The sequence below is a fragment of the Mesoplodon bidens genome, assembly GCF_964165515.1.
Source record: "Mesoplodon bidens genome assembly, chromosome: 1".
In the NCBI taxonomy this organism is placed as follows: Eukaryota; Metazoa; Chordata; class Mammalia; order Artiodactyla; family Ziphiidae; genus Mesoplodon; species Mesoplodon bidens.
In genome coordinates this window covers 70187345-70205500 of record NC_138176.1, presented here as the reverse complement: position 1 = coordinate 70205500, position 18156 = coordinate 70187345, and positions in this window count along the sequence as shown.

Here is an 18156-nt window from a genome sequence, read left to right as displayed (position 1 = left end):
TCTCACCCTGGACCGCTGGTCTCCCAACTCTCAGAGTCCACAGCATTTGGTAATTCTGATACAGAATCTCAGCCTCCAGGCCTAACCACCTCCCCCAAGTGAAAGGAGTGTTTTCTGGGACTCCTCTCCTGAGCTGTCCTCCACCCCTTGTCCCAGAAGGCTGCCCTTTGTGCTCAGGTTTCTCCTTCATGGAATGCTGGGGGTGGAAGGTACTGAGAAGAGGTTCCACAAGCTGGACCCCACAACTCAGAGACCCCGGATCTCCTTCCCACTGTGTCCTGACCTTAGATTCTGCAGGCCACCCAGCAGAGTGGGGAGAAACTCCAGTGCCCTAGAGGTTCAGTCCCTAGAGCCTGGACAAGCCCAGCTGTGATTCCACCCCGCCCCACAGGCTGCTGGAGGAGGATCAGCAAGCCCAGTGGGCCCGGGAGATGGAGATGCTACGCCAGGAACACCGGCAGGAGGTGCAGGCCATGGTGGCCGATTTCAGCAGCGCTCAAGCGCAGCTCCACACCCGGCTGGCTGCCCTGGAAACTGAGTAAGTGAGGACTTGGCCCCAGGTTGGGAGGGACTAGTAGATGTACCATTTTATTAGGGGGACCTCATCCTAGTGTCTCCAGGACTCTCCTAGTTTTTTTTTTTTTTTTTTTTTGCTGTACGCGGGCGTCTCAGTGTTGTGGCCTCTCCCGTTGCGGAGCACAGGCTCCGGGCGCGCAGGCTCAGCAGCCATGGCTCACGGGCCCAGCCGCTCCGCGTCATGTGGGATCTTCCCGGACCGGGGCACGAACCCGTGTCCCCTGCATCAGCAGGCAGACTCTCAACCACTGCGCCACCAGGGAAGCCCCCTCTCCTAGTTTTAAAACTAGAAGTCCCGAGTTCCAGAAGCGCCTCAGTTCCAGGCAAACTGGGATGGTTGGCCACCCGTCTTTTTATGAGACTGCATTCCCGTCTTGTGCCGGGTACTGGGAATCTGTGAGGAATGAGCATGGTTTGACCCTCACACACAGAAGAAGATCAGGGCTACTTTTTTATGAGCATTTCTGCCTTCTAATGTGCATCATCTCATTTAATCTTCACAGCAGTTCTTCAGGGTGGAAACCGTTGTTCCCATGGATTGATTAAGAAAGCAAGGGCCCCTCATGCAAGCATTCATTTATTCATTCAGCAAATATTTGTTAAGGGCCTACTGTGTGCCTTGCACTGTTTTAGGCTCTGGAGTTACAGTGGGAATAAAACAAAGACTGTGCTCTCATAGCACTCACAAATTCTAGATGGGGATTCTGACAAAGAAATAAGCAAATAAATATTTAACTTCATATCAGGTAATGAAAGTACCTGAAGGTACTAGAAGGAAAACAGGATCAGTGTCTAGAGTGCCAAGGGTGGGCAAGGAGGTGACATTTAAGCATAAAGAGGAGAGGAAATGAGAGAGCCATCTGGACGAAGAGCATTCCAAGCAGCCAGAACAGCAAGTGCAAGGGCCCTGGGGCCCGCCTCCCAAGACCAAACAGCCAGAAGGCTTAAGTGGAATGAGTGAGAGAGTGATGATAGGAACTGAGGTTGGCAAGGTAGCTGGGAGGGGTGGAGGAGATGCTGCGCTGAGCAGGAAGGGGTTTGGCTGTATTCAGATGGAGTGCAGTGGGAAGCCCTTGTAAGGCTTTGAGCATGACTGACATGGCCTGAGATACCTTTTAACAGGGTCACTTCTGACTGCTGAGAGGAGAAGAGACTGGGAGATCGGGGTTAGTGGCAGGGAGATCAGGTCAAGCAGCACTAAGTAAATTTAAACGTCACCTGTCTGACCCTTAACTTGTGCTCTTAAAAACTGTCCTCCACTGGCTCCAATACAAGGCAAATCATCCAAAATCTGGAGTGGAAGCTTTTACCAGCTACCATCTAATGGCTTCTTAGCACGTGCTGGGCATGCATTATCTCACTGAATCCTCACAACCACCCAGTTTCACGCCCATATTAAAGAAGGAACTGAGTCTCATGGGCAAAATGCCCGAGATTACATAGCTAGAAAAAAGCAGAGCTGGGATAAGAGCCCAAGTCATCTCACCCCAAAGCCCTGGCCTCTTATCAACTACAGTCAGTAAATCACCGGCAGCCCTCACCCTCTCTCCCCCACCAACCGGAGGTTATTTCCAAAGCAGCTGCCCCGCTGCTTTGCAGAACTAGCTAATGCCATACTCTCTGGCTGCCTGCAGGTGGGGCGGGAGCCACATCTGTATTGGCATAACCTGCTGGCCTTGGCGTGGGTGGGGACGTTTTCCGGCTGAGGCCTCTTCTCTCAAACTTCACTGGTTCTTGAAGCCCCACTGCATGTGGCATCAGTGTGCACACACAGGCCTTTGGTTTCTGGGCCCTACAGAACCTGGGGGAACTGACAAGTGTCAGACTGGGAGTTGCAGTCCTGGGCTCCACCTGGAGCTCTGCAGCCAACTCACTGGGTGGCCCTGGGCAGGCTCTCTGGGCCTCAGTTTCCCCTTTGGTGAACAGAGAGTGGCCAGCCAGGCCAAGCAACATAGCAGCATCCCCATCACGTCCACCTCTTCTCCCTCCTTGTGGTTGGGTCATTGCAGCATGGTGGCTAACTGCATGCCTGCTCCAAACAGACTGAAAGATTCCGGAGAGAAGCCAGGAAAGGGGGAGTTGAGGCCGGAGGACGTTCAGCTCATAGACCGTCTGCAGACCCGCTTGAAGGAGAGGGAGGAGATCATCAAGCAGCTCACGGTGAGGCTGTCCGGGGTATTCGCTTTAGCCTAGCACTTCCATGGGTGCCTAAAACTGTAATCCTGCTAACCCGAAAACCACCTTACAAAAGGTCCTTGGTTATTTTTCCCCTATCATATAAAAAAATACATGCTCACTAAAAAAAAATTAACGCAGGAAAGTAGAAGGCAAAAAAAAAAAAATCACTCTCAAGTCCCACACCATCTGCCTGATGTTGGTATTGGTTTGGTTTTTTTAACCCACAGCATTTGGGAAAATCTAGAATGGTTTGCACCTCACACTCATGTTTCCTCACACTTTAACCCTTGCTTTAGGCTTTTGCCCAGCCTTCCTGTGCTCCAAGCTTTGGTTGAAAGTTCTCTGTAAGCCAGCTCCCAGTGGCTTACATTCAGCTCTGGGGACTTTGGGTGATACACTCACTCCTGTCAGCGTTGCCCACGTGGGTCAGCTAATTAGCCACATCAGAAGTCCAGCCTCTTCCCACCATCTCTGTCTTCACCACCTTCACCACCTTCACCAGGTCCGGGCCTTGCTGCCTCTCATGCATGATGGAGAGTCCACTGGTCTCCCCACTCACTCCAGCCTCACCCCACTCTGTTGACCTCACAGCGACCAGAGTACTCTTATAAAAATGTAATTCGGACCACAACACGGCTCTGTTCAGGACCTCCTGTGGCTCCCTGTCCTTCTCAGAGTAAAATCCATGGTCTTATGGTAGCTTACACAGCGACACATCCTCCCACAGTACACACGCACACTTGTATCTCACACCCATCCTTGCACCCTCCTGCTCCCCAGTCACATTGCTTCATGTCGAGATGAAGAGAAAAACTTAACCACCAACTGAAAATTAGATGATACTAATAAGGAATTGCTTGTTTGCCAAGTGTGACAAAGGTATTGTGGTTATGTTTTTTTTTTTAGAAAAGAGTCCTTATCTCTTAGAAACACTTATCAATGTCTTTTGGGGGGGGGTTTTTGACTGCGTTGGGTCTTCGTTGCTGCGCGCAGGCTTTCTCTAGTTGCGGCGAGCGGGGGCTACTCTTCGTTGCGGTGTGTGGGCTTCTCACTGTGGTGGCTTCTCTTGTTGCGGAGCATGGGCTCTAGGCCCGCGGGCTTCAGCAGTTGTCGCACGTGGGCTCAGTAGTTGTGGCTCGCGGGCTCTAGAACGCAGGTTCAGTAGTTGTGGTGCACGGGCTTAGTTGCTCCGCGGCATGTGGGATCTTCCCGCACGAGGGCTCGCACCCGTGTCCCCTGCATTGGCAGGCGGATTCTTAACCACTGCGCCACCAGGGAAGCCCTCAATGTTTCTACAGATGAAATTATGCAACAACTGGAACTTGCTTTAGAAACAATACAGCAGGAAAGAAAAAAGTGGAGAATGACACAGGTAAAGAAGATTGGCCATATAGTGATTGTACCTGGGTGGTTTTTTTTCTTTGTCTTAACTAATACCTTTCTGCAGTAGATTCTGCTCAGATCCTAAGAGTACCTGGATCTCTGACTTCCCTAAGGCATTCCAAAAAGGCTCTCCCTTTCCTTCACAAGGGGTGCTAGGGACACAAAGGCCCCAGAAATAAAGGTGCTTCCTCAAAGCTTCAGTGGGTGGCAGCTTGATTCCCACTGACTTCCCCTCCCTTCCCTGGTCTTTCCTCCTCTCTGTAGTCTGCTCTCACACAGCCATCTTCCTTCAAATTAAACTCCGTGTGCTGGGTAGTTAGGCTCATTTAGACTCCGTTGTATTGTTTTTCCAGGAGGAGAGAAGATTTCACTACGCAGCATTCCCCAGCGCAGTGTCCCATCGGAATCGGCCCTTCTCTTTCAGTCCTCGCCCAGGGTATTTGACCCCTTCCATGAAGGTAAATTGGTCCTACTGGTTTCAATGCATTACATAATTCTGCTGGCTTTGTTTTTCCCAAAGGTAATGGCAGCTTATTTATCAACTGTCCGGCATTCATTTAGAGGAATATTCATTGAAAGTAAGACCCCCAGGAAATAGTCCAAATTATTAATAAACAGTATTTATATCTGGCTAGGCAGATTATGTGTTTTTTATTTTTATGAGTTTTTTGAATTTTCCAAACTTTTTGTATATAAATGTGTCACTCTTAATAATGGCTATATCTGGGTGATAGGAAGGAGAGAGAGAAGAGCAGGAATCCTTCACTGTAATTTTTTTTCCTTTTATAAAACTTTTGGAATTTATTACAGTGAGAGTATTCACATCCAAATCTCTCATCTGCTATCACAAAATCCTAAAGTGCTTAAAAATTTGTATTTTTTTTGTAACTCATAGGACAGTAAACCTAACCCAAGCTGAATTCATGTAAGCTCATTTATAACTTTTATATATCGCTCTTGGTGTGACAAAATGTAAGTTTCACTCCAGAAATATTAATGTGTTTGAGGACAAGGTGGGCCCAGCTTCTGCTGGGGATGTTATATAGCCTTTTAAAATCTAAAACAAGATTTTAAATTAAAAAACACATTTGTCACCAGACGTTTTGGATAAGAGATTGTGAGCCTGTGTTTTTTTAAAGCACAAAGTGGATTGGAAGATAAAATGCTTTAAAAAATAACATGTAAGTTATTGCCTCCTTGCTCATATAATTTCGGTTGGGCAGGCCTTATCTACTTTTACAACGATGCCTCTTTTGGTGGTACTAACAGGCCTTTCCTTTAATACCAACAGAAAAAGAAGATGGAGGAAGTGCCCAGCCGAGTGGTCAGTGTGCCAAACCTTGCTTCCTATGCTAAGAACTTTCTGAGTGGCGACCTGAGCTCCAGGATCAACACTCCTCCGATAACTAAGTCACCCAGCTTGGACCCAGGCCCCAGCTGTGGCCAGCCTTACAAACCCACCCCACCTCTAGATGTAAAAGCTGCCACAAGGTAGGGGGCCAAAGCTATCATTCCATTTTCCCATAGTCAGGAGGGAAATTAGTATTCCTTTCTGGTACCTGTTAAATACCCAGCATTTCGGCCAATACAAAGGGTAACGAAACAAGCCCTGCCTTGGACAAATTACAACCCAGCCAAAAAGGAAGATATGTAAGAGAAGGGAAATAGGTCATTCTTTAGAAGAGGCACTATTCCTGATACCAAATTTCAGAAAACCTTTTTTTTTGTCCCATGCATGATTAGACAGGGGACATTGAATCACTTAGCTGACTACTTCAGAGTGAGTCACACAGAAGATGGACTCATCATCTGGCCTTGAGTCTGGATTCAAATTCTGGTCCTCCTTGTTCTTAGCTTGCTTGGCTTTGGGTAGCTCACTTGACTTCTCTGAGTCTGTTTCCTCACCTCTAAAATGAAGATAATACAGCACCTACCTCATTAGACTCATGTGAGACTGAAGGAATTAATCCATAGGACATGCTTAGCACAAGACCTCGCACAAAAGCATTCAGTAATTTTCCACTATTATTATTAAGGTTATTTCTCAAGATTCATTGTATAATCTTGTAATTTTAAGGCCTCTTAATCTGTGGGTTTGGTTGATCACGCATGATGATCTCTGATACTGCCTTATGTTTCCAGAAGCCCTTGCAGCATGCTTCTCTTCCAGAAATGTGTGATTTCCCCTTTGTTTATTGATTCCTTCCTGTCCAGCCTTCCCTTCCCTTTAATTCTGGGCTTTGAAGTTTGCATTTCTGAAAGGGGCCCTTCTGAAATGTTCCTTTTCTAAAGGCCTGCCTGCCCAAGGCTATTTGGACAAATATGAGTGTGGAGCTGGAAGGACTTCCTGTCAGTCACTGAACGAGTCCAGCCCTTTGTGTCACAACTGAGGACACTGAGGCCTGGAGCCCCAAGCACACAGTCTATTAACTGCCAGAGCCAGCCTGATTGGCCACAGTTCATCTCATTATCACACACCTGTTTAAAGCTGTGTTCCCACTGTTTGTTTGTTTTAAAGATTTATTTTATTTATTTTTGGCTGCGCCAGGTCTTAGTTGCGGCACGCGGGACCCTTGTTGAGGCGTGCGGGATCTTTTGTTGCAGCACGCAGGCTTCTCTCTAGTTGTGGCATGCGGGTTTTCTCTCTCTAGTTTTGGTGCGCAGGCTCCAGGGCGCGTGGGCTCTGTAGTTTGCGGCATGTGGGCTCTTGTTGAGGCACCGAGCTCAGCAGCTGTGGCGCGCAGGATTAGTTGCCCCGCAGCATGTGGGATCTTAGTTCCCTGACCAGGGATCAAACCCATGTCCCCTGCATTGTAAGGCAGGTTCTTTATCACTGGACCACAGGGGAAGTCCCCCCACCGTTTTATAAGAAGCTTCACAAATGCAGTTAGAGACCGTTCAGACAGGTATACACTGTACTTTCTTACCTACCATCTCCCCTTTTCAATTTATTAGGCTAATTTTACAACCTCATTAAAATGCCAGAACACATCAGATAACTTTTGAAGAAGCCATAAAGTGTAATACTGTATTGATTAACCATTTCTTCTTTTACCTGTTTTTGGAGGGGGTTTATTGTTTAATTTGTGCCTGAAATAAATAGTATATGTTGCAAAATATGCCTCGTTAGTGTTAAGTGAAACAATGGGGAAACTTCTGTTTTCAAAACTGGAATTAGAGGCTCCCTCTCCATCCCCATCCTTCACAACTTGTTTCTAGCTCCCTAATATTGGCCCATCACGTTCTAGTATCTTTTTAAGAGTAAAGAAGCAGTTATCTTTCCCTGAAAAGATGGTAGAGTATTAAGTTGTTTATTGAATAATTTTCAAAACCATCTAAGAAAACGTTTTGTTTGTTTTTAGGACACAAGATGATGAAACAGCCCAACCCAAAGAAGTCCAGCAGAAGCAGGGCTCAGCCCACCAGGAATGGTTTACCAAATATTTTTCTTTCTAAACTGATCCTGAAACTGATCATAAAGTGGATATTTGAAACACAATTCTTTTGAAGCATCTGATTGAAGGAATGAACGAAAAAGCCAACCAACCAAATAACTTGCTTGTAATATGATTTACATACATAGCTAAAACAAATTCTTGCATTAACATTTCAAACTGTTTCATTGTGACATTAAGATAAAACAAACCAGTGTTATCAGAAAGTGCCCATAGGGAAATATTATTAACGTTGTTACTGATTTCTAGTGTCCATAAGATTGCATTGTGGAATATCAGACTTTGTGATTTCCATGGTCTACTTTTAAAGTGGTTTCATTTTCCTAGGATGCTTGTCATCTTCACTTGAGAAGTGTTTCTATGTAAATGATATAATTCCAAAATACACACGTAACCTCAATAGGTAGAGGAATAAAACAAAGCTCAAAATAACCAGGAAAGCCAATTTTAAAAAACCAAAGAAAACAAAACTACTAGGAATGGACTATAGCAGACCTTGGCATACTTGGATCAAATATTTTGACCTCCTAGGTCCAGGACATGAAGAAGATTATAGAGGGCATAACACCTACCTGAAAGGGGCTTTTTGAAGTTTAAGCAAAATATGGGTAATGATACTAATCATGAATTGGAATTAAGCCTTGCCAGGATTTTTCTGTGAATAACTGAGCCTCACCCTGTCATACAACTCAACTTCAGTGACTGTAGCATCAACTCGGTCATTTATGCTGGTTTCTAGATTATTCTTTGAACTGAAAGATCTACTGAACCTCTAGTCTTGCCTCATGGTGCATTGCTTCCCCACTGCATGGATGCTCAGCAGATTAAAGGGAACTGGGAATGGCCATCCACAATGCTGACCTCGCTGTCAGCCGACGCTGAGCTGTCTGACCCTCTGATGGAGCGGTGCAATTTGACAAGAGTCAGTACAACTTTTAGTGGTCAAAATATGTTCTCAATCCTTTGGTGCTGGCCCAGCAAGTGGCCCATAAACAGTTGTCTATTCTATGCACCATCAAACCTTTGCTCTTTGAATAAAACTTTATAAACAACTGGGCAATAAAAAGGGTTGTGATTTGTATTGATTTTCCAAAAAAAGGTGAAATTAGATGAAGGCTGAACTTGGAAATAGGAAGCTCACATTAACCTCAGTCAGATCATCTTCAATAAAACGTAGCTGCGGTGCTCTGTGACCACCTCGAGGAGTGGGATAGGGAGGGTGGGAGGGAGGGAGATACAAGAGGGAGGGGATATGGGGATATATGTATATGTATATCTGATTCACTTTGTTATAAAGCAGAAACCCACACACCATTGTAAAGCAATTATACTCCAATACAGATGTTAAAAATAAATTAATTAAAATAAAATAAATAAAATGTAGCTGCTCACGCACTTATGTCATATTGAGAGAAATGTAATTACAACTCAGACTCACAATTTAAAAGTAAATTTACTACCTAATCAAAACACATGGCCCAATAACATACATTTTTAAATGCAAATATTTGTCACTATCCGTGTAACATGCCATATTATTTTTCAGTATCAAGTATTTTTTAGTTTTGTTACCAGCTTAGGGTGAGCATTGTAGGATAATGTTTGTGTTTTACAGACTACATATAGGTAGTTCTACTTTTGTTTGTTGAAATATTTTCCCACTACTGTGCAACTCCTGATGACTAACAAAGGAGACTGCACTTTATACTACTGTCCTTTAACTCAGCATAACACACGCTACAGGGATAGAATTTGACTGAGACCCCACATCTGTCTTGACTCCTTTCTTGTTGCAGGCAAGTGAAAGATCATGTTAAATTTCTAGGTTACATGCAAACAATTGTGTCTGTTAAGTAAAGCTTGGCATGCTTCTATCATTTTTTTCCTTTAGGACATATTCCTTGAGTATTGAAGTAAAGCATCAAAGGATATGCCTAGGCTTTTTGTGTGATACTACCAAATTACCAGGAAGTTTCTAGCGATTTACACCTTCACCAGCAGTGAATGAAATTCTACCTCTCTGTACCCTAGATAATATTGACAAGGAAATTTGAGCGATAAAACATTATTGTTTTCTCTTGCATAATCTGGTTCCATCCATCTCTCAAGAGCAGAGTGGTCTAGAGATGAATGGGGATGGCTTGGAGGTAACAGCAGACATGAAGAGAAATGAACTGATTCAGAATTGATTTAGGAGGGAGAAACAACAGGATTTGATGATAAATCTCTTTAGGCATATATATTATGACAGAGAAGAGGAATTAACATATTCCTGGAGCAAAACTGGAAAGGAACATTGTGGAGAACTGTTTCTTAATTGGGGGAGAAAAGAATGAATTCACCCAATCAGCGGCTGCACACCACATACCTGAGTCCTTACTCCTGCTCTGCATCAGTGCAACATCCAACACAGCAGTTGCAACTGAGGCTACTTGGTATATACTCATTCTCTAGCCTCTCTCTGGATTCTGCAAGGGCAAGGCTGGGGACGTAAATGGAGTTATGATAGGGACCAGCTTCCTAGCATCCTTTAGATTTCTCAGGATAGCACTAATCTCCACCATTATCCCCAAGATGCAATACTGGTTTTGATCTGCTACCTCCTACTAGCTCCTCATCTGTCTGTTCTCCCCCTGCAGGAGATAACCAAACATGCTCTGGGCACTCACAGTGGCCTCTGAGCATTAAACAGTTATTTTGTCATTGTCCCTTTGCTGAGAGTCAAGACAGTGAACTGATAACCTGCCAACTCCACCGTTCTTATATGCAGTATTCCCCCTTAGCTTCCAAATGTTCGAATCCGTGCACTGACAAAGTTCCCTTCCACTGGGACACTTGCCCAGGGCACCACTGGTGCGATCTTCAATAACTGGGCCACCCTCTTGAGCCAGTGACTGTACCTCACATACCCTCAGGATGGGTCTTCCTTGCCAGTTGGACAGTAAGCAAGCCAGTCCCCAACCCCACCCTCTTGCCTGCTCTCTCAGGCCACGTCCGTGGCAGTGTGTCAGTTGGGCCCTCCAGGAGGCATACCCCGGCACAGCTGGAGGAACAGAACACCAGAAACCCACCTGTAGTTGGATGAGTTGGCTTTACTACTTGTTGGACACAGGGAGAATGTCCATCATGAAGAATGGTGGGGCTTCTCAGAAAAGAGGGTGTTAGAAAGAACCTACTCTAAGATTTTGGCATTGGTTGGGTGATTTCCAGGAGGGTCTAAAGAAGCAGGGATTCATTCTAGATTAGATGCTGTCAGAAAGCAGGGGCAACTCTATGACTGGGTGTCTTAATAAATCTTATCTATAGGAAGGGCAGACCAGAGATAAAGCTGTAAATGGTTAAAAAAAAAAAAAAAGAAAGAAAGAAAAAGCAGTCACTCACTTTTTAGCCAGGAGAATGTTTGGTATTTGGGGGGTGGCACAGTGACCTTGGTTTTTTCTCCTGTGCTTAGACAAAGTTGTGAAGTGGTTTTGGTTTGTCTTGCTTTATCATGGTCTCAGAGCAGCTTTATCTAGGAGGCTGGTATCCTGAGACTGCTTCTGTCCCGTAGGAGAACAACATGGCCAAGCAGTGCTGGGTCGGCGTCCCATGTCAGGGGCAGGTTTCCGCCCTTCTCAGGGGAAACACCTGTGTTGAATAAAGGAAAAGCAGCAGGAGGCAGGAAGGGCCTTCAGATTTTGATGGAGAGTTGACACCTGTATAGAGAGCCAAGGAAGATTTGGGGAAGAGGCTTAGACAGCAGCAGAGTTCAGAGAAAAAGCCTCGGCCAGGCTGAAGAGCTCCAGAGCAGGGACTGCCCATTAGAGGGGTCTGTGTTGGGCAGAAATGACACAGATCCAGTATCCCCACTGTGCCTGGTCACACCCAGGAAAGAGTATGGCCTTTGAGATAACTGAGCAGGGCTCCTTCGTGGCCTCCAGTGGCCCAGGACCAAACCCTCAGGAACGTCAACATTTAGAGGTTGGGGAAAAGAGCAAAGAGAAAAGAAAGGGACATGTGTTAAAGAGAATAAGAGAATGAGTTCAAATAAAGAAGATGATGAAGTGTCACAGTGAAGCAGCTGGGAGCCATCACAAGCACAGTTGGAGCTGTGGAGTCCCAGGTCACAGCCTGGGGGCGGGGAGCGTGGAGGAGCTGGAGACTGAAAGAGGGGCCGGGAAACGGGGCAGTGCTCGGGCATCGCATCGCGGCAGGGAAGACCAAGAATTCTGTGAGCTGCAGGGGGCAGAGAGCCACCCAGTGGGTTATGAGTGGTTGGAAGGAGGATTTCACCTACCATGGCAATGAAATTTCCTAACTATCCAAATTATGGATGGGCAGCTGACACTTGCCAAAACCCAGACTGGCCATGAGAGGGCACAGGGCATTAATGACCACAGGATTCTAGAGTCTGAAAGTCCAGTATCCACAATATCACTTTCTTCCAACCTTTGATCCACTCCCTGCTTAAACCATACTGAATATTTGCTATTCCTGGAAGATGCCCAGATTTCTTTTTTATCTTTGGGACTTTGCAAAATAATGGTCTTCCCCTCGTCCTAATTTTCACCCCCTAATTAACTCCTTCTTTCTTTTACTTTTCCTTCTGGACTTAGGGACTGTCACCTTTTCCAGGAAGTCTACTCTGATCCTCTAAAGCTGGGCTAGGATCCCTGCTCTGTGTTCCTGTAACTCCCCCTCCCCCTGTGCAATGTCGTCTACCTGAATGATAGATGTTTACGGTTCAAATTGTCAGGTGGGTAGCCTGACTGTAAAAATCTTAGCAATACCCAGAGCCTTACAAGATATGGAACTAATTCTTTCAGAGGCATAGATGTGAAATGTAATACAAAAGAGCATGTCTATCAGTACATCCTGGCTGTGACTTCAAAGAGTGGTAGATAGGTGAGGGTGGAGAAACTCTATGGAAGGAGATGTAGAGGAGGCAAGTGAATAAATCCTGGGCTTCTTCGATTTTGGTTTCTCTGATAGAGAAGGACTCTCCTACAGCTTCATAGTTAAGAGAAATGGGGGATTTTCACACATTTTGCTTTGCCAGGCATGTCTGTGATCAATCCATTCCCATTTCTCTCAAAATAAAAGAGGATTTGATCTCATTAATCAGAGCCTAACTGATAGTAGCCATTGATGGGGCCACTATTACTAATGGGTGGAACTGCCATGCTTGGCACCCTTGAAGTTGCTGGATCCTAGGTCAGATTTTGAGAAGAGTAGGGGGCCTTGTTAAAGCTTTGATCCTGGGCTTCTTACTTCAACTTGAACCTCCCACAGGGCTGGCTCGGCATTGGGGTTTCAACATTGAGAAGGTCAGTTGTTCACTGATTCCTATTATGTTCTTGTATGCTGAGCTCCCTTGAGAACCTGTTGTGAGGGGAGCCGGGGAGCTGGGGAAGGGCTGATCAGCAAAACAGGATTCAGGTTTTTCTCATCCTGGCCAGAACACCATCCAGGATGCCCCCATTCTCGCCCTTAATTGTTAAGTTGACTAAACATGACACGTGAAATGAATTCCTATTTATAAAATGCCATTGAATTGAGTATAGAAGGTGGTTGTACAAATAGATTCTTAGAATGAAGACAATGCCAGGATGCAGGCTCTACGCTTGCAAAGGGTCTGAGTGTAACTTGCCATCCTCCCTGCAGAGAGGAAATAATTAGCAAGTGTGTGTTTGGAGGGATGGAGAATAAACATGAAGTGCAGAGACACTGAGAGGGAAATACATTAATCATGTTTGTCTGTGATTACCCAGGAAGAAGCACCTGCTTGTTCCTTGTGACAGTTAGTAATTATACATGAGAGAGGCCTAGCCATGATTTCATGTTTGAGGGCAGAAGAGGAAATGGGACAGACACAGAGGCACAGTGTGTGGGCTGAATCCTCAAAGTGATAGGCATTTGCTAAATGTGGCCCAAGCTCGTTGCCAAGGTGGGAGTGTCTGCACTTCTTTCATGTTCATTGAGAGATGGCTTTAAGGCAGCTCTGTGCTGGGGGGCCAACTATACACAGCCTGTGAACCCTGATGGAGTTCACAGCCTGGAGTGGGGTGTGTGGGACACATAACCATCATTGTGTTATACCAAACTCAGGTTCAGCTGCTCACTGCTCAAAAGCCAATAATTCGAGAGGCAAGTGCCAGTAGAAAGGAAAGGTGCTTTAATCAGAAAAGCTGGCAATCGGGGGAGAAGGTGGACTCATGTCCAGAGACAAACTCTGAAGATTCTGTTCAGCCATGACAGTTTTTTAAGGGGAAGAATCTCAGTGAATCATTGAGGCAGGAGGTTGGGTTCTGCATCATTCTTCATTGCATGCAGACTGGCTGACTCTCTCTCTTCGGATGTTACCTTGCCCGCGTGATCTGCCTGCAGGATTCCTTAGGGGGTTGTTGGGGCGTAGAGAGCTAATCATTCCTTAACTACTGGATTCTTCATTCTTCTTTTTATCTAGGAAAAGGATCGACAGGTTAGACAAGGCATGGTGTGCATTCAGGAAAGCATAATTCAGGAGTTAGTTTCAATTGCTTAGTGATCTCATTCCTTTAATTTGGTTTTAAGGTTAGAGGGGGACAGAAATGGGTAAACAGGAAAGGGGCAAAAGAGCTACTTTCAATTGGTCCAGTGTGGTAATTGCTGCCAAAATTAAACTGCAGGGCTTCCCTGGTGACGTAGTGGTTGGGAGACCGCCTGACGATGCGGGGGGCGCGGGTTCGTGCCCCGGTCCGGGAGGATCCCACATGCTGAGGAGCGGCTGAGCCCGTGGGCTGTGGCCTTTGAGTCTGCACGTCTGGGGCCTGTGCTCTGCGGCGGGAGAGGCCACGGCAGTGAGAGGCCCGCGTACTGCAAAAAAAAAAAAAAAATTAAACTGCAAAAGCAGAGACGCTACACAGAGAGCTGCTGGGAGGACTTGCTGGCACGGGGAGGAAGAAGAGAGAAAGAGAGTGACTTTCAATACTCAACTGGGAAGGGTGTCACTGACAAGTGTCCACAGTTGGGAAAAGACCCAACAGTCAACCCATGAAGACAAAATGGACTGTGGATTTCTCTGCAAATTCTTCGCCATGGGGAACTTGTGGGGCTGAATTGTCAGTGAGCAAGACAAAGGTGCATTCTCAATCTGCCCATCTAATGTCCCAGATGTGTCTCCTGGATCAGAGGTCAACAAACTTTTTCCCTAAAGGGCCAGATGATAAATATTTTCAGCGTTGCAGGCCATCTGATCCCTGTTGTAAATAATCAATTCTGCAGTTGTAGTTTGAATGCAGCTGTAGACACATGGAAGCAAATGGGTGTGGCCAGGTTGGCCTGAAGACAGAAGGGACTAGATCCTTGTTACTCCAAGTGTGGTCCCTGGTCCATTATTATCAGCATGCTCTGGAAGATTGTTAGAAATACAGAATCTCAGGTCCCACTTGAGGCCCACTGAATTAGAATCTGCTGCTCACAAGGATTGTTCCTGAGACCTCCACATATGTCACTACTATATAGTGCTTGCAATTTTGTCACCTGTAAAATGGAGATGATTCATATACCCAGCAGGATGGGTGGTGTGAGAATCCTAACTGTTCACAGCTTGACAATGCTGGGAGACAACTCTCCATGGGTATCTTGTGTCAGTGTATGTCTTATAAGTGAGACTGATGGCCTTTCTGCTCTAGAAGGTCTTCTCAAGGATGTTTGTGCAGCAGACAAACCTGGCTGATGGAGACTGTGTCTCCCTTGGGAGCAAAGGGCTAGTGTGCTCACTGCCTGTTATAAAACGTCCAGGTTCCCTGAGCTCAGGGTGCCTTTTGCATAATGCATCCCACTGAATGTGCATGTCTGCTGGCCTACTCCACAGCATCCTGAGGGAAATGGGGCACAAAAGGCAGCACAAGAACTTGCTGATGCTATGATACTGCTGTTGTTATTAGTAATAAAGCCCTCTGATGACTTAGGAGTTTCTCAATACAGCTCCCTTCCCTGAAGAGAAGGAAGTTTCCTGGATAGGTCAAAGTCAAGGAACTTGTCAAGGTAAAGGGTTCCAGGCAACTTCTCCCAGCAACTCCTTGTGCTTTTAATTCCACAAGAAAGGAAGAAGGGGTAGCATTTACCTTTCCTTGGACTCCATCCTTGGCTGGTCCCTGGGAATCTTCTGTAGGATGCTCGAGGTCAGAAGTTCTAGGGCTGGGTCCTGATTCAGAGATTCCATCCCCTGGCCACCCTCTTTCTCTCTTCTAGAGCAAGGGGCCACAAACAACCCATGTAGTGGGAAGTGTTTTAAACCTGGTTCACAGCAGCGTGGAAATGGTAAGGAGCATCACATCAGAGCTGGAAGCTGGCTGCTGTCCCCCCGAGAAGGTTCTCTTCCAAATGCGTTTCCTGGTAGAGGACAGAGACTCCTTGTAGTAACAAGTGGCAGGGTGGCTCCAGGATCTCTATAGAGCAGGGACTCAGGGCACCATTCTGGAGGGATGGGGGAGGATTTGCCTTAGAGCTGCTTTTGTTTAGCATGCACCTTGCGCTTAGCTAAAGAGCACCTTTATGGTGCGGTTTTGTGATACTAAGATAGATTGGGAAGGGCACCCCCAAGCCAACCCTGTGGGGTCACCACTATGTAATAGAAAGTTCATGAAGTTTGGATCCTGGCAGACAGTTCAAATCTTGACTTAACTACCAAGTAGCTGGGTGGCCTCAGACAAATTATAGGTCCTCTGAAGAGTTTGTTTTGTTCATCTCTAAAATGCACATACTCCATAGAATTAAAATCATGTGAAGTTCCTGGCAGAGAATGGGCATGGAATAAGGGTGTATTTCCACCTCTTGATCCTTCTAAGCTCTGGCCTCTCTTGGGACTCCTGGGGGAGGAGCAGGCTGGGGCACTGTCTGCTGGGATCCCGTCATGCCTCATCTTTGTAGTGGTTTCTGGGAAGGTCACTGGTAGCTATTTGACCCGAAGCCTGAAGTAGGCTGCATGGGAAGGGACAGAGATGGAGGGCTTACGAAGGGTGTGGGTGGTGGAGACCGCTGTCTGCAGAGATCAACTTGGACAATGTGTGAGAAGAGCTTCATGAAGTGGGAAGTGATGTCCTGCTTGGTGAGGACTTCAGCTTTACACGGCACTCCATGAGTTAACACGTGCACCCCCTTAGAGCCCTGAAGTTGACCTTCATAACTGCTGTATGAAGAAGGCAGAGCAGGAATTACCAGGCCCTGCTCATGGGTGCAGGAACTGACACTAAGAGATGTAGGCACTTGCTGAGAGCCTCCCAGTGGGGCCACACAGGGAATGGTGGAGCCATGATTTGAAGCCAAATCTCCCACTGCAGAGCCAGCTCTCGCTGGGCCAGTATCAGACTGGGTGGGCTCATGCCCACCCCAGAGAGGACCAGTGTGTCCAGGGGGGAGCAGCCTCCCAGCCATGGCTGGAGACTTCAGCACATGGAAGCTGCTGCCTGCCTCAAGAGCTGATTTCTGTGTGGGCCGAGGACCCCGGAAAGGGAAGCGGACCAACCCATGATGGGAGTGGAGGTGAGTCTGATGGACAGGGGTCCCTGAAGAAAGCTGAGAGATAAGCTCTGGCAAGGGGGTCAGGGAGCACCAGGAGGCAGGGACCCCAGGGTCAGTGTGTCCCTGCACAGGACTGTCCCAGGACCAGCCACATTGTGTATTTTGAGAAGGTGAGGGAGGAGGCATAAAGGCAAGAACTGAGTTGCCTACAGCTCAAGAGCTTTGCGTTGGAACCACCATTAGAAGAGCTTATTTTAAGAAGTCCAAGCTGTGTCTCTAGAGGCTGGAGAGAAAGAAAAGGGGTGCAGGCTGATGTTCTGGCACAAGCCTGTAGGTGAGGGTCACGGCTCATGGTGGCCAGGAACCAGGATGGTCAACACAGCAGAATGACAACAGCTGTAGGCACTGAGGATTCATAGGGGATCCCCTTCTCCCCAGTGGTGGGGAAGGGGCCCTTCTGGCTAATAGGAAATTATGCTGTGGTCACTCAGGCAAATTTGGGGAGGATTTTGGACAATATACTGTATTTTCTGCCAGTAAGTGGGAAGGGACTCAGAGCATGCAGCTTGGGGTTTACTATTACTATAAATGTGACCTATGTTTACTTACTGGCACGAGAAGCCCAAGTTATATTTCAGTGGAGGTGGGAAAGCCCTGTCAATGTTACCAATTTACAGCTTGTCCCTCTGTGCCTAAATCCCAAATCATAAGGTGATTCCTAATGCAAATTCTTGCTTGGATACATGTTTCTCAGATCGGACTGCTTTCCCAACAACTGGCCTGGGGCTCTGTACTCTGGGAATGGGGGTTTGGATGAGGGAGAAGGGAAAACTCATTTGGAACTTGAGACTGAGGAGATATGCTCTTAAGGGGATTGGGGGTGGGGACTGGGTACCTCACTGGTGGTTCAGGGGGAGGCAGCCTCTGGGAAACCACTGGGACCAAGAGAGAAAAAAAAAGCAGGGGAGGTGGAAGTGGGACCAGACAGGAGGCTGCCAAAAGCAAGCTTCACCCACTTGGAGAGTTTGTGTTGGGCTTGCATTTATCTCATTCATTCCAAATTATTGATTACCTCCTGTGA